The sequence below is a fragment of the Rhyacophila brunnea genome, unplaced genomic scaffold (genome assembly GCF_057557595.1).
Source record: "Rhyacophila brunnea isolate RB1 unplaced genomic scaffold, BYU_Rbru_1.0 scaffold_17, whole genome shotgun sequence".
NCBI lineage: Eukaryota > Metazoa > Arthropoda > Insecta > Trichoptera > Rhyacophilidae > Rhyacophila > Rhyacophila brunnea.
Window position 1 is genome coordinate 28100148 of NW_028232827.1, and position 26919 is coordinate 28127066.

At 31.0% G+C, this 26919-nt stretch overlaps 1 protein-coding gene across 4 annotated transcripts in view; it reads right to left on the bottom strand.

Annotated features, from left to right (window-relative positions):
* chas (chascon) overlaps positions 1-26919 on the bottom strand; it is a 445618-nt gene that overhangs the window by 229445 nt on the left and 189254 nt on the right. The gene's annotated exons all lie outside the window — the stretch shown is intronic.

Here is a 26919-nt window from a genome sequence, read left to right on the forward strand (position 1 = left end):
AGCACTGGTTTACTATATTATTCGTTTATATCGTATCACACCCAGGATCACATCAAGGTATTCGTCTGACAAGCATGAGATGTGTGTTCGAATCATACTCGGTCCAAGATTAAATCATTTTAGGATAATATGTCAAATAATATGTATATCTTTGAGTTACAACAGACTTTTAATACGTTATCTTTATCATAGATATAATATTATGATTGGTTCAGTAGACAGTATTTATTAAAAATATCGTATTTAACAAGTTTCAGCGCTCAAAATGGCCGGAGCGCACCAGAGCGCACCGGAGCGCCGTTCCCGTTCGTGAAATCGGTAAAATTATCGCTCCGTCTCGTGGACAAATTAATTTGACCGTCTAAGTTAGATATACCATATAACAGAAAATCTATCACACTTATTATTATGAATGCACATAAAATTTGATAACTATGTAGATGTCTTCAGAAAACCGTCGAGCGCTCCGGTTCGTAAAATTTTTCATTTCGTGCGCTGACAAGTTTACAGATTTTTGGACTCTTTATTATTTATTCAGCTAAGAAACCGCTAGATTACATTATTTTTATCGTAGATATTATGATTGGTTATCCAGTAGACATTATGTATTAAAAATAACGTATATAACATAAGTTTACATATTTGTGGACTCATTATTATCTCTTCAGCTAAGAAACTGCTAGATTGTGAAATACCTATGATAAAGTTATATTAACATTTTTGAATAATATGTAGATCAAAATTATATATTCTTTCGGATGAAATAAATCCAAATACAGTTTTCCATATATTTCATAATGCAATTTAATGTATTGCTATATATTAAGCAAATTTATATTATATTTCAAGCTATTTCTACTAAACTACTTGCAAAATTATTTTAAATCTAAGAAGATAAGAAGAAATCAAAAACAAATGAAAATCGAGAAATAGATAGTTATATAGATGTAAATATTTAATTTTTCTCGAACCTATTGGTGTCGGTTACGGTATGCTCACTACAGCAGAATAGTATGTTCATGATAGTACATAATATTAAATTAAAGAAAATATATTGTGCCAACTATATTCATGTCTCGTAATTATGTATGATGACACAATAGTCAACACACGATGAGCCGAGATTCATCTTTATGCAGTACCTACTACGCGAAACCTTGTCGTGAGAGAGGTACCTAATCAAAATAATATTATCCATGAGCATTCGCAGGTATTTCCCAATCTTGTCTATTTATCCATTCATACAGCTTACTTACAGTAATAACGTATTCACGAACACATCGGCACGTATGAATATTATTTAATAATCTACCTAAGTAGCTATGTATATACATATTACAATGTATCAATAGAGGCCTATGATTCCTATGAATGGCGTGTATAATATTTTATATGTTTCAAAAATATACGAACAGGCCACATAATTCAACATATATTTCCATATTATGTCGCTTAACTTTTATTTTACTAAGTAATTTAAGGTTTTTACGGTTCAACATAATATTTTCGTTTTTCGTTTATTATCGTTATGAATACAAGTCGCATTTTCAAGGATGAAGGGAATTATGTGGCGAACGTCGAGCGATGACTATTTATTTCTCTCTAATAAAGTCAGGCTCAGATAATGCTAGTGTTTTATTCGAGTAATTTAGTAACTAAATGTGTATGAATAGACAATTTTAGTCGAGTCAATCCATTCTGTTATATTTTTCGGTCGAATAGCGGCCCTCACCACATCACACTAAATACCAATTCAGTGGGTCTATTCTATACACAAGGCAGTTAGTTATAGACAGTAGTTTATCAAAAATGTATGTATTGAGGCGGTTAATTGTTAAAATAAGTTAATCGTCTAATCTACGAGTATCAAAAAGTGCTGTGTTTTAACAACTCCTCTCTTGGCTTTGTTAACTTTTAGAGCGAGATCGACAGTTTAGACGGCTAACTTATTGTAACCATTTTAATACCTCAATACATAAATATGATAAACTACCGTCGATAGCTGCCGATAGCCGCTTTGTATATAGAATAGATCCACTGAACATGTTATCTATAGTTAAGTACATTATTGTTGCCACGATTTAGTTTTTGCTGTGTTCGGACACTTTTTAGTTACTAAAAAAATGTGTGGTAAGTAAATCAATCGCAACTCGACTAAATAGTAGCTTAGTTTTAACTAGGCTTCAGGACAGTAGACGTAACGTCACAGTAGTTATATTATAATTCACATTATCTAACTCTGGAAGTCGAACGAATGCCTAACTACGATTGTTTGATTTGATAAATAACTAAGTTGATACTTAACTAAGTCGTTTCAAAAGGAAAATTTAAATTTAAATTAAAATATTTAAATTATTATCAATTATCTAAGCATTCTAAACTATCAGTATATAATATGTGTGTAGTTTTGAACTCTACTCAATATACCAAAAGTGTCGGAAAATATAGAGTGCGGTTATTGGTATATGTAAATGGAAACACATAATCTTTGGCGGTGGAGGAAACTTGCGGGAGACATAGGGGAGTAGCGAAATTTTCTAGAGGTAATCAAACCCCCATTGCGTTGTAGTGCGGTACTGATGACAACGATAGTGCCGTATTATACGATGTCATTATTTTGTCGAAGCAGTAATCAAGGCCTTAACGCATTGATCAACTATTTGTATGATACTCACAAGTACATATCCGTTAACGGCAAAGATGTCACTTCGCACTTCGTCTAACATCGAAATAATTATAAATATAAATAAATATTCATATATTGACACCGATAGCTACAATACTTTTCACAATTTAATTGATTTTGCCTCGCGTGACAAAGTATTCCTTCTACTAGCGAGTGTTTGGAGTAATTTGCCTTGAGTTTGTGTGTCAGAAATAGTGAAAATAATGATCAGTTTTCACGGACAAATAGCATATTATTAATTTGGTAGACGATTGTGTTTTTACGACACGATAGGCATGTGATGAAAATGGATAATGATGCATTTTAAGCATTGCAATATGCTCAATCTAAAGAAATTATTGTATTGGATTCAAATTATAATTATGTGTAGAAATAACAATTAAAATTAGTTTTACAACGTTTTCAGGTATTTTGAGTTATGAATGAGAACTTGTTCAAAAAAATTCAAATTTCAATTTTCCAAAGAGATCCAAGTTCAATTTGGTCTAGCTTCTATTTTATTTACATTATTTTCTTTTTGCTTAACGGACAAATGTTCTAAACCTCAAATTTTCTGTTATGGAAAAAGAACCATCTGCTAAGAAGTATCTGTCATAGTCAGTATCAAAGTGTCAGAAAAGGCAAGAGGTCAAGGTTTCTTTGATGGTATATAGTACTATATCTTAACCTTAAATTATTTTGCTTAGGTTATTAAAGATATACAAATATTTATTTGCAATTTGACATTTTGTGATAAATAAATAGTTGACGACTTTCCAAGTAATATAGAATAATAAAAAAGACACACAGTAGTTGGTTCCTTTATGTACAGTAGTTTCTAGTAATTGTTTGTATGGAAAATGTCATAAAATGAAAAGGAACCAACTGTATTATTGATTAATATCCTAAGATATACGAGTATTACTGTATTTTATATTATTTTACTGGTAATAGAGATATATTTATAATAGTTTTCATTTTCCCAACATTTACATAAATTATATAAAAACATGTACAGACTTTAAAGCTCGATATCTCCATTTAGCATTTTTGCAGTTGGTTCTCTTATATTTATCTCAATCCAGTCTTGCAATGAGCAAAGAAAGGGATTATTACTCAATACGTTTCAGCTGTCTATAAGATTTTTTTTTAAAACCAGCATCATATTAATAACGAGCACTTCATAGAAGCAGTTTTAATAAACTTTGGGACAAATATTATTAATACATGTATTATACTTCAACGTTGGTACGCTGCGTGCTGCGTTGATACGTCCCGTAAAAAGGGTCGTCCAGTGGCGAAGGGTAGAAGTAGGATGTTAAGACCTGACAGTAATAGTGCACGCTAGTCAGTCAAACGTATTTTGTTTTCATTGAACTAAGACTATAATGTGTAGATTGTGTTTTTTAATTTTTTAAATTCCATTAAACCCTGCCTAATCCATACCATAATTAATAATAGTAATGTATCATTTTAGATATTTTATAGACAGGATAATATTAATAATTAATATTTGGATAAGGCAGGGCTCAATGATTTTTTTTATAAAACTGACCAACACCATCTGTAATATTATGTGTTCTTAATAATTCAGCGAAATCAAATAAATATAACTGAAAAAGTATGCACTATTTTTGTCGGATCACCCATAGCATACCTAAACTATTGTGGTTTGGGTTGGGCAGGATTTAATTGATTTTTAAAAACTAGCCAACACCAGTCTTAGTTCAATAAAAACAAATATGAATGACCTACCTCTACCCTTCGCCACTGATATCTATTATAATAGAATGAGCAATTTTATTTTAACGGTTTGAATCTTGCTATTTCATAGCGATTCAGTAACAATTTCATTGGTAACTCAAAAAAAATCCTACACGTTGGTGGTTATACACGCTTAAAAAAGAAACTGGCAGATAGCTGAAAATTTCATGGTTTGGTTACTTTGTTTATTTACAAATATGTATACTTTTAGGCTTGTAACACTAATCATTGACCCTAGAAATAAATCTCTGATGAAATACATAAATCATAAATGTGAAGTTACCAGCCACGGATCTGTAATCGAAGTGACATTCAGTTAATTTCATAATTTTCATTAGTAACCTCTTTTATGTTGTATATAAGAATATTTTTTTAAAATGTTTTTCAAGTCAGTAGATAAGCACCTACATTATTTTTTACAACGTTTTTCTTAGCTCGTATTCTTATTTGTCCGGTAAAAATCTTGCAATCGATTTTTAACTTCCCTACTAGCTAGACGTTTGAAACTTTTCGAATATATCAGAACACGATGCCACTGCATTTTTTTAATACGTTTAGCCATCTTTAAGTAGAATTGATTTCATTTTCAGTTAATTCTGTTTTGTATGAAAAGTTATTTCGGAAGAAATCCGTAAAAAGTAAAACTATTATTGGTTGCTAAGTGGGTCCTAGCAACTAAATAATTAATATATACGTGCGTTACTATGGAAATCAATATGACATTTCAGTATTATTTCTATCAAGTACAAATTTTTTTGATCGTTTAAGCTAGTCAAGTCAAGTTTATGTGATTCAACAGAAAATTTAAAAACGTTGTATATAAAAAGTTCTTTTTATCTTGTAATTATTTCTAATTGCATTGAACATATGTATTTCATAAAAATTCTCATTGAATGGAAAGTAAATAATTGACTGTGTAATCCTTTTTACATTATGTGAACCGGTTGCTACGTTGATATTAAACTATAAATAAACTGGTATCTAATAATATAAACCTTCAAACAAATCTGAATAAAGTTTCATTTAAGCCCATAATTTATTTTGATACTTTATTTAAAAAAAAGCTTTCATTTCAAAACGAAGCCACGTCTTCATACTGGATATTTAATAAAATATATACTTACGTACACACATTCATAGCCATACAGAGGTACAAGAACATAGGAATTTGTAATAGGCATTCAAAATGAGTAGTAATTCACAAAAGTCATTACATAATGTAAGTATATAAAAAGCAGTTTAGGCCATACCTTCATTTAATAGCAGCTGTCTGACATAATTTTTATTTTCCTATTTATTATTCATTTTGAAATTACACCGCAATCAATGCACCCGATCAAGAGAAAACTAGTTATTTAATAACATAGATTATTTCTCATTAGAACCCAAATCATAATTTTCCATTGTGATATTATTGGTTTCCAGTGACGTCCAAAATAAAACTAAATGTTTTTTTTATCTCAATTAAGTTTAATTATATTTGTCTGAAAGTCTTGCAGATTATTCGCGATACTTTTTATTAGGCCTGTTGAAATCGTATCCGGAAATTTGTACGTAAACAGTTCACCGCAGGACACTTATTCGTGCGCCGCAGTACGTGAAATATGAGTTCATGTAACATTTAATCGAATGACGAGTTCTTCGTTAAACATTTCACCATGGAGTATATTTGTACGTATACTACAACATGTGGCAAATTTTATGAGATGTTTTACTAAGTTAGGTTAGGGTTAATCTAATTCGAACAGTACTTTTTTCAAACTATCGCCGCATTTTGTTAGATACGTACGAATGTATTCCAAGGTGAAATTTCCACGTCATTTGATAAAATGTTATACGAACTCATGTTTCACGTACTGCGGCGCACGAATAAGTGTCCCACGATGAACTGCATACGTACAACTTACATGTATCCCGTTGAAATAAATTGAACTTTTCATATTTTGTTATTTCATTTAAAAAAACCTTATTTGATAATAACTAAGAACGTGAACTAATACTCGAACAGTACCATAAATAAATAATATGTAACTAAAATTATTCTACTCTCCTCATAGAGCTTTCTAAAAATATTTTAAATATAGAATACTTTTTTATGTATTACATATTTTATATATTCAATATACAATATAATTAATTAATAATATTAATTAAATAACAAAATAATTGAATACAAACGCACACTGATTTAATAAAATGGATTTAATTAATAACTAAACTCTTTTTCCTTTTGACAAAACAAACCGTAGTAAGGTACGATTATTATAATATTATGTTGTACAAATTGTAGTCTTTTCCTTCTGAATAATAAACAAAACAACAGATAATAATTTAAACTGCTCCAGAAAAATTAACTATGTATTATAACACAATACAAATCTTCAACGAAGTAGAATACAAATGCATGTTAATTATTGCATGTCGGGCGAATGCTCTCTCAATTAAGAAATAAACTCAAGTAAAATACTCCTTTTTTTACTCATTAGTATTTTTTCTTTTTAATTAAAAACAATAAAAGTTTATGCTAAGCGTGACCTACGTCACTGGCCTCCATTTGGACCGTTAATATAATACAGAATTAAAATGCAGTCGAACGACCTTGCAAGGAATGCAGCAGCATTTTATTAAACGCTCAACAGCTCGGTGCAGCTGAGATTGTTGTTGTGCCCTGTCACAATAATAAACTGTTATGTATCTTAATAATTATTATCATTCATGATTTTTTTTTAAATACACACCACCACTTAATTACATAATAACTCAGCTGTTATATCATGATTATGACGACAACGCTATGTTTTATTGTTCACTTATTTTGGAATACTTGACTATTTTAAGATTTTTTTGTATTTTCATTACATTAGTAATAATTAGGGAACATACAATTAATGGGAACTGGCTTACCCTACTGGGTGTAGTATAAGAGACTAAATATCTCGACTGTGGCAAAATATGGGATAAACAAACACGTGTTAAAGAATATGCTATTTTCAATAGTTAATATTAATCATTTTAGTTCGTCACGTCAATTGCTTTCAATCGTTTGGAGCTTACAGTCGACGTGGTTTTTTCACTCGGATGTTATGGCGGTCAGGCCATAAAATACCCTGCTTCAAAACTTTGGTCCATGGCAATGGCTTTTACATTTATATTTATTAATCTGTTCCGTGGTAATCTCTATATATATAAAAATCTCGTGTCACGATGTTTGTGGTCGCACTCCTCCGAAATGGCTTCACCGATTTTTATGATTTTTTTTCTGTATATTTGATATGTATGAAAATAGGTCAACAAGTATATTTCATACCGCTAAGTGATTAGGGTATCTCTATCCAGAAAATTTTTTCTTTTATTTTTTTGACAATTTTTTTTTTGTATTTTTCTTATTATCTGGCATCAAAAAATACCTATAACCCTAAGTTTTCAATCTCCTATCCCCACCCTCCCATTTTTTAATTACGATTTTATTATTTTTGTATGAACAAATTTAACCGTCGTTCGTATTTCAAACAGAAGGAAATTATTTATGTTGTTGAATGACAGATGGCGCTACGTCCGAGAAGAATTCAAGAGAAGCGTCGCGTCATTTTGACATTTCATTCGGCATATCACAACGCAGTGCGTGCAAAATTTTGTACGATTTATTTTAATTTATCTATTTTTATGTGCGTGTATTACAGTGCACAATGCCAGCAAGACGCAAGGGGGGCTATTTGGGCCATCGAACGAATAAAGCAACAAACATGCGAAATAGTAGAGCAGAAATAACAGACGAACAAATCGAACAAGAGAACAAAAACGTGCGTGTGAGCATGTCGCAATTGCGTGCATCTCAATCACAAGAGGCACGAGCTGAACGAAATTAACAACGACAATTGGAACGGAGCCAAGCGCGCCGGTTCGTAGTTAACACACGCAGAGCAAATGACCGACAACGCCAACAAGTACATCGAGCATTTACATCCACTTATATATTCCGCTCACCCGAAAGTGCTGATTGGTGCTATGGACAAAGAATGTCCCCATTGTCATGCGCTCAAATTCAAACATGAGTCAGCTGGGATGTGTTGCGCATCAGGAAAAGTGCAACTACCAGAAATTGAGATACCACCAGAACTATTGAACGGCTTGCTCATCGGCACGGTTCCAGATTCAAACCTGTTCCTGAAGTCCATTCGGACATTCAATTCATGCTTCCAAATGACTTCGTTCGGAGCAACAGAAATAGTTCACAATACTGCGGCAAATGGTCAACAATTCCATTCTACGTTCAAAATCAAAGGCCAGGTATACCACAAAGTAGGCTCATTGCTGCCAATGCCAAACGAACCACATACATTTTTACAAATCTACTTCATGGGCGGTGAGGACATCAATCATGTGGATGCACGTTGCGGCTACAATAACCTCAATTAACCTAATGCCAGGCGCATCGTCGGCGAACTGGACGCCCTATTGAATGAGCACAATGAATTATTGAAATTCTTCAAAGCACACATGCACGAATTCCAAAGTGACAATCACGCTATTGTCATCAATCCTGATAAAACACCAGCTGGAGAGCATGTGCGTCGATTCAATGCGCCTGTTGTTGACGACATTGCTGGAATCATGGTTGGCGACCGCACATCGACGCGAGAAATCGTGATTCGAAGAAGAAACAATAATCTGGAGTTCATCGCTGACACACACCGTTCATACGACGCTCTCCAATATCCGCTAATTTTCTGGAAGGGACAAGACGGATATTGCATAAACATTAAACAACGAGATCCTGTCATAGGTAACTCATTCATTATGAACATCATTACTCATTTTGAATTGAAAAATGAATAGTTGGTGTTTTTTTGTTTTTACCGGCGGTCATCGTCTACAGCGCTCCATTCCTCTTTCTGTCATAGATCCCATCCCCACACACTTACGATACATTCGTTATTTTTTATTTAACAACCAAAATATTCACTAGAAATAATTTATATGGCAGAACAACGTTTGCTGGGTCAGCTAGTAATATTATATTCACAAGTACTTCAGCCAATTGGTAATGCATATTGGCGCGAATCATGTGGTTACATGTTCAAGTGCCGTGTTATAGCCCCGCAGCTTTGAGCCTATCTGTGTATTAGTATCAAGTATTAATAAGCATGCATAATGAATGGCTGAGAATGCATTTGATAAAGATTTGATTTATCGCACCATTGATCTTACCAATCTAATCGACTGGAATACAATGTATCTTTATCGGACATTGTTTCAAACTGCTTTCTAACGGATATTGTCATCTGAGAATGCCATACGTAATATCAAAGTTTGTTTTATATAGAATCAAAATAACTTTTCAATTCAGTTTAAATTCAACCTTAAAGAAGGACGTATCGACTGCTTTCAATCACTGTATACATCAGACTGTTAACAAGTTATTGTCTAAAACATAATCTATTATATATATTTCGTTCTAATAAAGACAGTTTAAATATAAAAGGTGTTCATATGAAAATTATTCCGCCGTTCCACAACACCCAGCGGGCGTCGTATTTTTTTTTCAAAAAAGATTTTTTCTAGTGGTTACAATAATATATCTGAGGTATTTTCAAATATGTAATGTATATTAAATATATAGAATCTTACATTCTCAAATTTTGTTAATTATTCATTGAATAAAAGATGGTATATCAAATCTATCTGTCCTTACTATCACGCCGTGGGTCTCAGGTTCGAATCCTGGATTTGGCAAGTACACATATTGTTTTTCAATTTGTGACGTTAAAAAACAAACGTGGCCATCTCCAGTCACTGACTTTTTTTAGATTTTTGGTTGGTATGACTGCTTGTGTTGTTTTATATAATAATATTCACTTCAGACATGTCTATCTCCTTATTTTCTGCTTAAAAAATCAAAATAAAAGTTGTGATTTTTTTCAAACTTAGTCATCTCCATTGACTTTTTATATCAAACGTGGTCACATTCGTCTTAGCCAATCACGACGTAGCACTTTTTCAGAATGGCCAATCATGTCGTGGCATTTTATCAATATGGCTCCCATCAGCAAAAAGTTTTCTTTGTATATAAGATGTGCTCTTCAAGTTTTTAAGCGAAATAATTGTCAAAGAATGGAAAATAATCCAAATAAAGTTTGAAATAGTGTCTCCAGATAATGCACGAAAGTTTACCAGATCAAATTATACCATTAAACGTACAAAGAAGACTGAAAAACGGTAAGTAAATTTTGATTTTCAAACGTTTTACGACAGTTAGCATCTTAGAACCTCAGGGCTGTGCCTTGGCTGTTCATATTTTAAGTTCAGTTTTAAAGCTGCATAATATCGTGTAAACTGGTTTAGTCATGTATATTTTTTTATATATTTTTATTCAAAAATATTGTTATGTTTGCTTAGTTACCTATTTAATTCTAATATCATAAAACTCAAAATAAATTCATAAACCCAATTATAATTTTCAAATTATTAAGTGTTAGTTGTAAATATGAAATAAGTTATACATTTATATTGTTGTTTTTTTCGGGTGCCGGACAATATCCCGAAAAATAAAAAAATATAAACAGTAATAATTTTCAACCAGCGGCACCCCAATAGGCGGCGCTTTTCCTCGATTGTATAATTTAACAAGATAATTAAAATAGTTATATAAAAACTATTATTAATTATAAAATGAAGCAAGAAAATAATTTTCAACCAGCGGCACCCCAATAGGCGGCGCTTTTCCTCGATTGTATAATTTAACAAGATAATTAAAAGTTATATAAAAACTATTATTAATTATAAAATGATGCAACAAAATAATTTTCAACCAGCGGCACCCCAAAAGGCGGCGCTTTTTCTCGATTGTATATTTTAACTAGATAATTAAAATAGTAGTATTTAAAACTATTATTAATTATGGAATAAAGCAACAAAATAATTTTCAAGCAGCGGCACCCCAAAAGGCGGCGCTTTTTCTCGATTGTATATTTTAACTAGATAATTAAAATAGTAGTATTTAAAACTATTATTAATTATGAAATGAAGCAAGAAAATAATTTTCAACCAGCGGTACCCCAATAAGCGGCGCTTTTTCTTGAGTAAGTAATTTAACAAGATAATTTAAATAGTTATATAAAAACTGTTATTAATTATGAAATGAAGCAACAAAATAATTTTTAACCAGCTGAACCCCAATATGCGGCGCTTTTCCTCGATTGTATAATTTAGCAAGATAATTAAAATAGTTATATAAGAACAATTATTAATTATGGAATGAAGTAAGAAAATAATTATCTTGTTTAATTACACACTCTAGAAAAAGAGCCGCCTATTGGGGTACCGCTGGTTGAAAATTATTTTTTTGCATTATTTCATAATTAATAATAGTTTTTAATAACTATTTTGATTATCTTGTTAAATTATACAATCGAGAAAAGGCGTCCCCTTTTGGGGTGCCGCTGGTTGAAAATTATTTTGTTGCTTGATTCCATAATTATGAATAGTTTTTTTTTATAACTATTTTAATTATCTTGTTAAATTACACATTCAAGAAAAAGCGCCGCCTATTGGGGTACCGCTGGTAGAAAATAATTTTTTTGCTTCATTCCATAATTAATAATAGTTTTTAATACTACTATTTTAATTATCTAGATAAATTATACAATCGAGAAAAAGCGCCGCCTTTTGGGGTGCCGCTGGTTGAAAATTATTTAGTTGCTTGATTCCATAATTATGAATAGTTTTTATTATAACTATTTTAATTATCTTGTTAAATTACACATTCAAGAAAAAGCGCCGCCTATTGGGGTACCGCTGGTTGAAAATTATTTTTTTGCTTCATTCCATAATTAATAATAGTTTTTAATACTACTATTTTAATTATCTAGATAAATTATACAATCGAGAAAAAGCGCCGCCTTTTGGGGTGCCGCTGGTTGAAAATTATTTTGTTGCTTCATTCCATAATTAATAACAGTTTTTATATAACTATTTTAATTATCTTGTTAAATTACACACCCAAGAAAAAGCGCCGCCTATTGGGGAACCGCTGATTGAAAATTAATACTGTTTATATTTTTTTATTTTTCGGGATTTCGGCCTTCGGGATACCGGCCATTCGGAATTTCGGCTTTCGGGATGTCGGCATTCGGGATTTCAGCATTCGGGATTTCGTCCAGCACCCATTTTAACACAACCCTGTTTGTTAGAATACAAAACAAACCAATCGAATACAAAACAAAACTGTCCATCTCCAATAGTATTTATTTCAAACCTGGTCAAATCCAGATGATACAAAACAAACGTAGCCATCTCCAACATAAAATCGTAAATATCTTGTTTGTTAAAGATTCGCGATTATTGAGCATTGTTTAAATCGTATCTTTTAAATAAAATATAATCATAAATTAGGAAATTATTAACTTACGGGTTCAAATTAACCACAAAAACAAAAAAGTTGATTTACTCAGTTTCACTTGTGATGGAGATGGCTACGTTTGTTTTTTAGCGTCACATTTGTGTGTGAGTCAGGGTATAGTCCTAATAGGTTGAGCAAGTGGCTGACATCCATTTCTCGTAAAAAACAAAATCAGTTAATACAAACCTCTACTTTGTGGAGGCCCATATGATCCTATTAGGATCGGACATGGTCGAAAAAAATATTGAATTGATAGAGCCAATCAATTTAAAACGTTAAAACCAATATTAATTCATGACATATTATAATTTAACCTAAAACTAATCACCATGTTTTTTAAAGTAACAATTCAGTTTTAATAGATATATATAAATAGTATAAAATAAATAACACAGGATTTTAATTACTGCATATAATATATGAGCGTGTGAACGATTTCGAAAAAAATAATTTAAATTTTAATTGAATGTAATTTATTTCTACGCATGAAACTGTTATATTTATGTATTATTCATTAAAAGCAATTACAGTGATACATTTAACATTGGTTTAACTTTGTTAGAAATAGTCCATTGAATTTCATTTATTTGTGACAACTGTGTAATATTGTAGGTAATTTTATTATACCGGTGGAAGGTATTTAGATAAATCAACAATTTGTGTAGGAGATAACTTGTTATTTAGACGGGTTATTTCGTGTTTCTTTACTGTGCCAAATTAATTTATTTACATCGGACCATTTCAATTTATTTATTTCAAGACGTTATGGTTATTGTCATTACAAAGTATAAGTCCAATAAGTTCACAGTGTGTACCTATGGCACGGTAATTTTAACTGCTAAAATTTCCAACCAATTGTTATATAATTACATGTAAATGTGGCCATAGAAACATAATGTAATTTAGATACATATTTCAGTAAATTTTAATATTTTTTCGTTTACTTCTCAGTATGTAAGTTACTTATGTATTGTTATTTATTCTCCACAAGCTACACTATTTACCTTTCCGCTTTAACAGTTAGTTTAAAATTATATGAAATTTAAATACAATGGTAACGAACTTTTGAAAGTTGCACACTTAGCGCAATTTAAATAAACAGCAATTAACACTTCAACCGAAACGTTTTCTCTAATTAAACATGTCACTCGCCAGGTGATAGCCACAGATAAAGACGATGTAAGCGTCTGCGGAGTGGTCGCGAACGAGAAACCGTACCTAATCATCCATCTCGATCTGCCTGGCACTCACCAAGTCATGATTGCTCCAGCGATTGAGAACTGGATTACCACGTTGGATGAAACATTCGATCAACGATAGGGAACTGGGTTTCTAGCCAAGATTCTCTCATAACGATTAAGAAAATAAAAAAATATATGTTCAAAGATAATTTTAATTTAATTCAATATGTGTGAAAACCGATCTGATATAACATTGCCTGGCAGTCAAATGAAAGTTTATAATTGAGTATGAAAATCATTGTACTTTAAAACAATTTAATACCATTATTATTGATACAATTGTATACTATTTAAAGACCATTTGGGCCTCTACGGAGTGGAGTTTGTTTTAATAAACTTTTATTACGAGGAATGATAGTGAGCCATTCGTTAACCCCATGAGACTTTTACTCTGTATCGACTACAAAATGTAAAAAAGCAGCACGTAAGAATAATACCTGTCGAAATAATTAGTTATATATTTTTTTATCATAGCATACCTACCTATCAGTGGCGTGTCATGCATAGATGCTATGGATGTGGCGCATACATACATTATTCCAAGATAGTCATATAATATGAATACTTTGGATTAATTTACGCATAGTATGATAGCATAATTATCCATAAAGCCAATAGATTAATATTTAATATCATAATAATTTCCCGGTACTGCTCCTTATGGGAGCAAGTGTGTGGTATAAGACTTTGCTATTTGGTAGATCTTTTCTATTGTTCTTTCTTGATTATTAATATTTTTATTTGTTTTGCACATATGTCGTAGAGTATTTTTTAGTACAAATGAGTTGCCTAGAGTAACTACTAACATATTCCAAAAATCTAGTTTTGAGATAATCGCAAAAATATATTTTAAAAATATTTTATAATTAGAAGATAAGTATTGAACTCCCTTCAATATTAATGAGTGAGTGAATAGATTTACATTATTTTTTAGATATATATAATACTCCTAAGCCTGCAGGCACATAGCACACTATGAGAAATAGAGCTCCCTGATTGATTAGACATTATTTTCAGTATTTAATTTAATTAACTGGGCTAACGTTAAATATGCGTTATTGGAAATGAGTCATGACCAAGTACCTACTAAAAAACCGTTTTAATAATACCACGGTTGAAAAATTGTGGTCGAAGTTATACGTTGACCAAGAATCAAGTAAATTCAAAGTATTGGCAAAAATTGCTTTATTAATATTGTCGATTTTTCCTACTACTGTATACTGTGAAATATCATTCATTGTAATGCACTTCATAAAAAACAAATATCAGATAAATACATATAATATAAGAAGCAGCCATGCTGCTCGCATTGGAAAAAAAGAGTATTGAGGAATTTCCATTTGCATTATTTTTAAATAAATAGATATGTACTAAAATGTTCAAATGTGTTTTATTAAATGGACTTGTCTTTAAATATATTGATCCATTTTTTTAGTCAATACATTTTTTTCAATCACAACAAAAGTGAAATTTGGTGCGGCTACCAGACATTTCCATAGAACTGTCAATGTCAATTGTGCGGCCACAGTTAAATTTTACGTGAGAACCACTGCTCTAGAATCACTTGGTAAATTTAACTCAAAAATGACAATATTGAAAAATGTGAGTTACGCCCAGGGAACTCAGAAATATAGGGAACTGAAATACCCAACCGGTAAGGCTACGCAAGCAACCGATCTCGAGTAAGGTAAACTTAAACCGCGTGTTCAGAAAACGTCACTCTAAACTTGTGCGTCGGTCTGACAACTGCCTCAGTGCTCTCGGTTTTATGTTAATTTAAAATTGAAAATGGCAATATGTTCAGTAAAAGGTTGTAGTAGCGATACAAATATGAAAAATAAAACAAATAGCGCAACTACATTTCACAAGAAAGCATATTTTTGTTGTTATTTTGAATATATATGTCAATATCTTAACATGAATTAAAATTAATTTTACGCGTGGTATTTGACGACGCACAAACAATATTGGGTGTATTTGGAAAGTGCGACGCACACCATTGTATGCATATAATACGTGTGTTTTGTTTGAATAACAGGGCCGCATTTCAGACAGGGAATATTAGATAATATTTATTATAATCAATTATAACTGTTTTGTTTATAATAATGATTTATACAGTTGCGTATGCAATATGCATAGGTAAATGTGCATTTATTTACTGTCAATATTCATTTTAATCACAAAATGAAGAGATAAACACACAAATTACAAAGTTTAACGATTTCAAATATTTTATGAATAATTAATGATATTATACTAAGAATTGACTTTTGGCATAACAGATTTCCACGGGATCAAGATCAAGATCATGTTAGGTTAGTATTGTTATAGTTATATAGTAAAATATTTACTGTAGAAAATTATATTTGAATTAGATGTCGATGGTCTGAATGTTACTTTCTATTATCAAGAAATAACGTAAACACATAAGTATTGTATACATATATAATGTTTATAAAGGGGCTGTATTATTTTTTATAATTATTATTTGTTTCTGTATTAAACACCATAACAGGCCGTGAAGCCCAATAATAGTGGTAAAACTCCCAGGCTTAAGGAATTTACATATTAGATTATGTAAATATATTTTGACTTCACCGGGATCGAACCCAGAACTCATCATCTGGGATGGAAGGCCAGTACCTTACGCACTACCGCCGATTATGAATTAAAAAAAAACACATGGCTAGCTATATTATTTCAAATTTTAAAACTACGTCGACATACCTAATCTCCGTCGGCATTTTGACATAGCCATGATCTTTTTATCATTCCAAATAGGTACCTTGTTTTGGATATCCATCTCGACTACCATAAGCAGACACAAAACCTTGTAATTGCTGACTATCACTTTATTTTGAAGTCATTAAATGTTTCAGTTATGTATTATTGCTCACCGTAGATGTATTGTGTACCTACCTATATTTAGTCGGAAGGGAAGTGATAATGCCATGTTTAGAGAGATCTTCCATTATACATGCGACAGAAAAGTCAAAAAAGTTGATATTTGGTTTTTCTCCCTGTCTCGATTGAATAAATCGTGTATAATATTTTCTTATTTACGTCCGTACCGTCGTTTTTCATATTTGTATACGAAAAATGAATAGCGTGTTAATAGATCTAGAGCTTCCAACCCTGTTTTTACTGAAACCTGCTAACTGGGTAACCGCGGATATGTAAACTAACCGAAAACCGGGTTATTATTATATAATTATTAGTAGGTATATGAACTAAAGAGACAAACCGCGAAAATAACATGTGAAAGCTTTTTCAAAAACGTCGCGTCGTAACAAATAATCAACAACTCAGTCTTCACTCAAGTAATAAAATCGCCTGCCTAAATTACTTTATTACTTACTTACCCTTTAAATGGCTTACTTTTATTGTTATTGATATAGTGTGAGACAAATTCCATAGAATAAATAATAGCGCGGCGGTCTTTAAGGATTACGCGTGGCTTAGATATCCACGGCAAATCTATAGAGCTGTGGGATATCGACAACTGCTTTGGGTTTTTTGCTTAATCCCCTAAATTGAGTAGGTACACGTCTTGTCTTGCCCGTAAATAATTTTGTTTGTATACAAATATATTGTAAATAATGTAAATAAGCAAACTAACCGCTAACTGGATAGTAAGTAATTTTCCTCTGGTTAATAATAATTGGAAGCCCTACATGGGTCCCATCATTATTGTTTATTAGATTGATTTTTTCAACCCACACCATTAATAAAATGTGTGTTTGATGGATGACAGTAAGTTAGGTATAAGACAAAATGTATGCTTTCTGTTAATATATTATTATAAATGCGATTAATGTTATACCTATATAGAATTACCTGTTGTATGTAAATATTGCTGTACTTATCTTGTTATTACTTAATCTTATATATTATGTGACGTATAAGTTGAATGGGATTTTTATAATTATATTTAATATTTTTCATAATTATTCTGTACAATGTGTTATTTATGTTCATTCATTTCATATAAATATACCTACTTTCTAAAAAACCAAATTAATATCCTTTTTTTAATTTCTAGAAAGTATATTCCTAATTGTGTGTGAAATTAATAAGTATGTATGTTAATTTAAAAACGCGTTAAAATACTAATATTAGTAATATGTAAGTATTTAAAATATGTTTCGTATTAAGTCTTTCTACTGAAAGTAGTCATCAATAATGCGGCTCTGTGCGTGCTACGAAGGTCATTTTTTTTGCGTCCACACATTTACTCACACTACTAAAATCCTGCTTCACTTTCAAACGTTTGTAGAATAGGAGATCGGAGTTCTATTTATTTTCTTTTCTGTGGTTACGCCTATAGGCCACCTAAATAATGTATTTCAAAAATAGAACATCCGGGTTAACAAAACATGTTATAAGTATCTCAAAATATCCCTTTATAAGAATATGTTTTTGAAGAGAATGCCCAGTCACAAAACACCGCTATCTACACATATATTTCTTCCCACTCCGTATCTAACCAAAATATTTATAATAGTACATGAATTAGTAAATAGGTAAGAAAGAACAGTTACGGTAACTGATTCATTGATACGTTTCATTATTATGTCCCGCATTAGCGAAGTGCTTGACCCGCAGTATCGAATATTGTGAAAGCCTTCGTCGATTCGGTAGAGTAAGCACCGGCAATTTCCACGTGTTTTGTTGATTCGTGATGTTGTCTTGCGGTAGGTGTGCTTAGGTAAACGATCGCGGTGATTGGACACTGCACCTTATAAGGTATATAACACGTTGTTTACTGTCAGATTGATTTATTACATGGTTATATTGTTTTTATTTATTTTTGCACCAATATTACGTATTGAACTGTGATCAATTCAAATTGTTTATGTGTTCAGGAAAAATGGCGTAACCCTCGATTTTTCTAAAAGTGCTTTTATTAGATATTAACAATTTATACAACTAAATACACGTTCTGTAAAAACGGAAGTAAGCCGCAAATGCCGATTTATTATCAAAATTCATGCTTTAATTAGGTTTTAATTTAAGGAAAAAAGCATTTACCCTCAATTTTAATGATTTTCTGTAATAACTTCTTTAATTATTAGTAGAACGAAAAGATATTACACTAAATCATCAATCATCGCGCACCCAATGTCTGTGCCTATTTATTAATATTAAACCAAAATCATTCATAAAACGTTTTTTGCCTCTCCAGTAAATTTTGTTCTGTGTGGGTTACGCCCTTTTTCCTAAACACTGTCGATATTATGTATATATTACTATGCTTGTTAACAAAAAGATCATATGGGCCTCCACAAAGTGGAGGTTATATTAACAAATTTATGTTTGTACGAGAAATGTATGTTAGTTACTTGCTCAACATATTGAGAAATAACATATTGTGAATTAGACAAACGCGGGATTCGAACCCGGTACCCACGACATTATAAGCCTGACGCGTAACCACTCGGCACTTACAAGATAATGTAAAACTCTGCTGAGCTATTCCACATGTTGTACATAGTGTAGTTAGTTATCAAAGATTTATTATTTTTTCACAAAAAAAATAGTCTTCAGTAAATTCAATCAAGTAATCATATCACGCATTAAGGGTCGTTATGCCTTAGAATAACGTCTGATATAAAGACGATTATTGTCAAAATAATGAAAGGGGTGTCGCAAAAAAATTGACGTCAAACAAACTAAATAATAATGCATTTTTACTCGGAATAAAATCGATTATTTTTAACGAATTCGGTTTTGGTGGGGAATTGAAAATTAAGATTTTTGAATTGTGACGATGAAGAAGAGTGGTCGAAAAATACCAAAATATCAATGTAATGGTAACACTTATGACATATTTAGGGTCGAAGCAAAGTATTGGTACTCAAAGGGTCCAAACACTTTCACTTTTGAATTTTACGTTGACTAAAGAGGATCTGATCATTGTTTGAATAGCGGTCAAAAAAGGTTTTGCTGTGCGTTGAACCACGCCATTGTTATATAACAAACCTTGAAGTGATATTATTTGTTAATGATTTTTTAACAATGAGTCATCGAAATTATGACTTGTTATAAAATGATTTATTATTATTACGCATCTTAACTATTTAAATGTCTTCCCTTTCCCACTGATTAAGGTTACTTCAATCCGCGGTCCACTGGCCGTGGTTGACCTTGGTCTTATAGTAATGACTAATGAGGCCTAAGTAAGTGAACACAGAAAACTATGCACCCATGTTTTCCGTTTCTGGATAAATTGGAAAACGGTTTTCAGATTAGAAACATCCTATATTTTTTACTATCTTTTTATTTAACACAACTATATTACTACCTCCGAATTTTGCAGTTAAACTTTTAATTTAAAGGAAAGGTTGTTTTTTTTAATTAAAAATTGTAGTTTTTCGTATTAATAATAGTGTATTATGTACTTGCTTACTATTAAATGCATGAAATTAACAATAAAATTATTCAATTTCTGTATCCAACAGTTAGCTGTTGGATAAAGAACGGTAATTCCATATTGACAACTTTGCCGGAGACATAAAATTGGTGATTTTGATTACTTACAGTTTTCCTAGTATACTAATATATTCGTTTTTTTATCGTGACTGTAAACTGTCAAACATTCATGATGGAAATGCATTTTATTATTAAGAATGTTTGGGTTTTAGTGTCCTTTTATGGATCATTTATATGCAATTTTATTCATTTTAATTACCATATGTATTGTTGTCATAATTTTATTTGATATTATACCTCGATGTATTAGTTGATTGTTTTTGTCACTTTTTGAAATTGTTATTATAAATGCCCGTTGTTCTTTAGTTGAAAATATTCCCCTGAGTCCAGATATTAAATTAAAGTGAAATAAGTACGATAAAAAATTTGCGTTTTAATTAAATTAATAATAATAATATATTCTTTTTTATGTATTCATAAGAGTTGTAAAATATTTTTTTATTATTTAGATTTTTTATTGTCCAGAACGGGTTTGTTTTTAATGTTTAACTTCAAAGACATTTTAATGATTTTCTTTGTCATTAAAAACATTATGAGTTTTTTTTTTATCATGAGATGTTTATCATCATACAGAGGACGAAAATTTTAATTTCAACGTGGTAATAACTCATTTTCACCTAACTTGGACTTAGCATAATTTATTATCTCTCTTTGATGTATTTTTTTCTAATAATTTTATACATAGTGCATGGTTTCCCAAACTGTGGGTCGCGAGCGAATATTGAGTGGGCCCTCGCCACTGTATACATGAATTTAAAAAAATAGAAAGTGATAAATTTGATATTTCATTCAGCTATTTATAATTCTTAAAAATTGAAATAAACTTAAGTTACGGAAAATATTGTGATAAAATAATAATAATTTCAATTGCCAATGCACTACAGATGGCTTGATTTGTTGTGTTGGATTTGTAACCCATTTCAAGACGACTTACCAACTAGTAAGTCAACAAAAGCAAGTGAAGAACTCATTGATTTATCAGAAGATACGTCATTGAAAAATAGTTTCAATCGTAAACAGTTAACGAAATTCTGGCTCTCAGTTGCTGATAATAAATTATCCTTGCCTGTTCGATGAAGCTATGAAAATCTTCCTCCTCTTTACTACCTCATATCTATGTGAGGTCGGATTTTTTAAGGGGGGACATGCTCGTCGAAGGTCAAAATTGAGTTTTTATTGTATTTTCAAACCATGATCCTGGACACTCCTTAAACGTTGTAGATTATCTATTTATATAATTTTGAAGCCTTATTATCCTTTATAGTTATTTTAAACATTTGATGACTGCATGAAGTATTTTTGTTACATAAAATAGTATTCTTTTAAACCTCTCGCTCTAATGTTTTAGAATATAGTCATATTTCGGTACAGAACTGTGCAGTGGTGTTAAGATTTTTTACATTTATTAATTTTTAAACGCATTTATAAAACCATTAGTATAATTTATTACGAGATAATTTTTGTAAAATATTCACCATAAAAAATTATTTTGATAATCTCTGTGATCCCAAATTTGACAAGAATTAGGCATTTTATTATTCAAAAAATCGGCAAGATTAACACATTTGAAGATAAATCTAAAGATATTTATTATAAGCTATGTCTTTGACCATTCAAGTGTGATAAAAATCTTATGAATAATGATTGTTTTATAATAATTATTGACCTAAGAATAAGGTAGTGTTTTTTTGAAATACGTCATTTCTTTTGTCATTCCCTAGTGGTTAAGCTACAACATACGGCCGTAGCCATAAAATGACAAACTATAATTAAAGTAGGGAGTAAAATTATGTTAACGCGCGTGTTTGAACATGTACTTAACCGAATTTTTTTTATTTTTTTTTAAACGGTACATGTTCAAACACGCGCGTTAATATCATTTTACTCCCTACTTCAATTATAGTTTGTCAATTTATCGCTACGGCCGTATGTTGTAGCTTAACCACTGGGGAATGACAAAAGAAATGGCGTATTTCAAAAAAACACTACCTTATTCTTAGGTCAATAATTATTATAAAGCAATCATTATTCATAAGATGTTTATCACACTTGAATGGTCAAAGACATAGCTTATAATAAATATCTTTAGAATCATCTTGAAATGTGTTAATCTTGCCGATTTTTTGAATAATAAAATGCCTAATTCTTGTCAAATTTGGGATCACAGAGATTATCAATATAATTTTTTATCGTGAATATTTTACAAAAATTATCTCGTAATAAATTATGCTAATGGTTTTATAAATGCTTTTAAAAATTAATAAATGTAAAAAATCTTAACACCACTGCACAGTTATGTACCGAAATATGACTATATTCTAAAACATTAGAGCGAGAGGTTTAAAAGAATACTATTTTATGTAACAAAAATACTTCATGCAGTCATTAAATGTTTAAAATAACTATGAAGGATAATAAGGCTTCAAAATTATATAAATAGATCATCTACAACGTTTAAGGAGTGTCCAGGATCATGGTTTGAATATACAATAAAAACTCAATTTTGACCTTCGACGAGCATGTCCCCCCTTAAAAACTAAATACCGAAATAAATTGGATATATCAAACTCACTGCGATTAAAAGTAACAAAAGTTGAAGGTGATGCTAAAACTGTAATGAAGAAAAATAAGAAACAAATACATCCTTCCCATTCAAATAACTTTGTAAAAAAACCTTGCAGGTGTAGGTATTTAAGTAATATTTTTTTATTTAAGTTGTGTTTCTTATTTCAACAGTCTTTCATTCATATTGGTAACACTTATAAATTTTTATTTTATTTCAATTAGAACAAATAAGACAGCATTAAGTAGTTCCACGACTCGCCACTAGGGAATCTGAGCATTACCAATATTTATACCTACCCTCTTTTCTCTAAGACAGCTAAGAGGTGGGTCCCAAGATTGGAAATTTTTGTTAGATGGGTCGGGGTCCAGTCAACTTTGGGATCCACTGACATAGTGTATAAAATCTATGAGATGCTAAAGAGATATTCTGTAAGTACCTACCTATATAATAATTCATAGTATTATAAACACTGTAGTAGGTATGTGGATATGACACGCAAAAATATTTCCTAACCATATGACTTATGCGGGCTGACTACTTATTAGGGCTTTATCGGTTTCTCTTCACTAAACAAACATCCTTCTCAAATTCTTTTGAAAAACTACAGTAATTATGTAAAATATAACAAATACAATTTTTTTTAATCTATAGTCTATTACCAGGTCTGGATAAACTTTTTTAATAAAGGGCCACATTATGAACATAAAATGAAAGGCTGGCCGCAATTAAAATACTATTTTTAGACATACATTATTATATTATCATGAAAAGGGAATTTCATCATTTAATAATTACAAGATAAAAAGAACTTTTTATATACCACGTTTTTAAATCTTCTGTTTAATCATATAAACTGACAATTCTATGTATTAATAAATACTTTTTTTGTACTTGATAGAAATAGGTAAGTGAATAAATATTATAGAATACTGAAATATCATTTTGACATTTCATATTGATTTCCATAGTAACGCACGTATATATTAATAATTTAGTTGCTAGTACCATCCCCTTAGCAACCAATAATAGTATTTTATTTTTTACGGATTTCTTCCGAAATAACTTTTCATACAAAACAAAATTAACTGAAAATAATTCAATTCTACTTAAAGATGGCTAAAAGTATTAAAAGAATGCATTGGCATCGTGTTTTGATATATTCTAAGAGTTTCAAATGTCGATTGCAAGATTTGTACTGGATAAACAACCACCGGACAAACAAGAATACGAGCTAAGAAAAACTTGGTAAAAATAAATAATTCTCTAATAGCCAACAATTTAATGAGAAGAATGAAATTGTTTTGTATTTTTTTAAATGTCATGTGTTAATTTTGTAGTTAAGATTCTTAAAACTACGGGTAAATATCGGCGATGCTGATCGTGAAGAGTTTTTATTGATATTCATAATTGAAAATATTTGTTCACATAACATAGGTTGATCAAAAAATAACCAACATTTTTCGAACAGAATCTTTAAGTTCTTCGAATTTGTCCGAGTTAAGAGTATTGTAAAATTTATAGATTTCTTCTCGACGGTGCAATTTATGTAATTATATCAAATTTTATTTTTAAAAAGGCGTTAAAATATAGAAAAAAGTAAACTGTTTTCAGAAATACGATTAAAGCTCACGGGCCCCACGGAAATACTTGGCGGGCCATAGTTTGCCCAGGCCTGGTCTATACTAATTATTACGTGGGTCTTGGGTTCGAATCTCGGGTCTGGAAAATTCAAATGTTCTTTTTGATAGTGTATTTGGAGACAAAGTATGGATAGGTTGAGCAAGTTAGTGGCTAACGCCAATTTCTCGTAAAAAAACAAAAATATGTTAAGTCTATACCTCAGCTGAGGCATAGTCTAAAAAGATCATAACTATTTGTTTAACCTCTTTGGGTCGTATAGTACAAACATAAAATTCATGTCTAAATAAAACACGGTTCTTGTCGGTTTACAAGAAGCCAGCGGCATTTTTTTTAAATGGCCGATATACTAGACTATCTGTTAGATTAGGTTAGGTTAGGTTTTCATTCATGAATTCATAAATTTTGCCAAAATCAGCTATGAAAATTGAATTAATTTTCATATTTAATTTAATAAAATTGGAGACCGTATAGTATATGGTTATTTCTTTCCGATAAGAAAGCTCACGGTGAACTGTGCCACGGTGAAATGGTTTACATAGAATTTACACGTAACCGGTTAGATGCAGGCGAATTACAATAATGACCCTTATTACGATGTATGTGTAAATCACTTTTCTACCACATTAATTAATTTTATTAAAATTTTTTAAGCAGTCATTGGTGGACCTAAGTTTCGTTTAAGAGAACCCTTTTATTTTTTACGGCATGCTATGCCTATTAGTAAGTTGATGGATATAAGTTATAACTATGTATTAATATTCGTCAGTACTTTTAGCGATAATTTCGAATCGCTGTGATTATTATTTATAATTCCTCTATCAGTGAGTGACATCGCTGTCGATATGTGGCGATTTACATTATAAAATGGTTACCAGTCGGTGGACACGTACGCGGCCTGTCAAATATGGCGTCGCGATCCACCGGTCATGGCGCTGATCAACATATTTGGAAGTGTAAAAATTCGACATCCTGGATTTGTTTATAGTTAGCGGGAAGCACGCTGACAATTTTGATTATGATGCTGACAGCCGACAAGCTAATATGTTTTTAAATTATTATAATTTTGCGGTCAAATGATAATATCAAAAGTTTACCGTGTACGATTTAGTGCTAGTATAGAATAATAATTTATCATTATTATATTAATAATATACCTACTAGGAATATGTAATAATCAATACTCATCTTGGCACGGGGATAACGATGGGTTCATATCGCTCTTCCAGTGATGTCCCTAGCCAAGGTGCCACCCTTAATCAGACTTTCAATACCGCCCTCTTTCATTTTTAGTTTAACATTTTCTGCAAATTTGTTGGTACCTATGTTATTATTTATTTTCGGCTGCTTTAAGCGAATACTGCAAAAATCTTTACGTAAATGGCATAGACATCTAATGACTATTTTTCGATTGCTTTTTTACAACGCATGCTTACTTTTCACTCTCTTGAATCTCGTAGGTCACTTCTGCTCTTGAGACATTTTTGACTGTTATCGCGAGAGATGCTTTCCAATCCTAGTGTCCTAAAGAATTTGAATTTGCATGTGCCTGTCAATTACCTACGTGGTCACAGCCATATTCTGGGTCGGAACCATTTCCTCGTGTCAATCCTATCAGGCACCATTAACGAGGGGTGCAAGACTAGTCAATGCGCTCCCCAAAGACATTTTCAGTGACGTTATATGTATTTTATTTTCTAAATTGTATTTTTATGTATAAAATTCTATGTTTTTTTTAAAATCTATTTTCTTGTTCTCTCTTGTGAGGGTAATATTTGTTATAATGTAAATCTCATGTTGTGAACGTCTTAAATTTAGATTTGTTATGTTCACAGTGTTTTGTTTTCTCAAATAAATAAATAAATAATAATTAAAAAGTAGAATTAGGTAGCATGAATACAACTATCTTTTTTGAAATGCATGTTTTCCTTTGTCAGAGATACGGTGGGTAGAAACCTACTAAATCTCAAATAAATAATGTTTTAAAGAATATAGCTAGTCCGTTTGAAATTGAAATGATTTTGTTACATAATTTATTAAGACAATTTGACAAAACCGAAGAACATTTCCTTAAAAACCAAAATATTGACATTTCACTTATTCTATAACTAGTCTGAAAACATAACTAAGCATTTCTTGATTAAATGAGCAT